Source organism: Tupaia chinensis, unplaced genomic scaffold, assembly GCF_000334495.1.
Source record: "Tupaia chinensis unplaced genomic scaffold, TupChi_1.0 Scaffold000159_1, whole genome shotgun sequence".
In the NCBI taxonomy this organism is placed as follows: Eukaryota; Metazoa; Chordata; class Mammalia; order Scandentia; family Tupaiidae; genus Tupaia; species Tupaia belangeri.
Window position 1 is genome coordinate 1,026,466 of NW_006159630.1, and position 649 is coordinate 1,027,114.

Consider the following 649-nt stretch of genomic DNA (forward strand, 5'->3'; position numbering starts at 1 on the left):
GCGCCGAGCAAGGGCGCTGGGGGCGCCGCTCTAGCCTCGAGCATTGGAGCTGAGGGCGGGCGCTCTAGCCCCGAGCATTGGAGCTGGGGGCGGGCGCTCTAGTCCCAAGCATTCGAGCTGGCGGCGGACGCTCTAGTCCCGAGCATTCGAGCTGGGGGCTGACGCTCTACCACCGAGCATTCGAGCTGGGGGCGGACGCTCTACCACCGAGCATTCGAGCTGGGGGCGGACGCTCTACGCATCGAGCATTCGCGCTGGGGGCGGACGCTCTAGCCCCGAGCTGTCGCGCTGGGGTGGAGGGGGCTGGCGCTCTAGCAGCACCTTGCGCTCACCTCCTCTCGCCCGCAGGGCATCTGAACTGCCGAGCGCCGCGAAGTCACCGGAGCCCCGGCAGCGATACGCGTCGGCTCGCCCAGTCGCGGGTGACTTCCTGGGAACTCGGGGCGGGCCCAGCGCCGCTCTGCCCGCTTCTCGTCGGCCCCTGGTATCGCGTTCAAGCCAGGCCACTGAGGCACATGCGGTCAGCTGTGCCCGGAGTCGTGGGCTGGGCAGAGCTGCCTTCGGCTCCCGCGGGACACCCTGGACCAGCAGGTCCCCTCCCTCGGGCTCCGTGCGGACCGCGGGAACACCCCGGATACGGGGGGGGCCG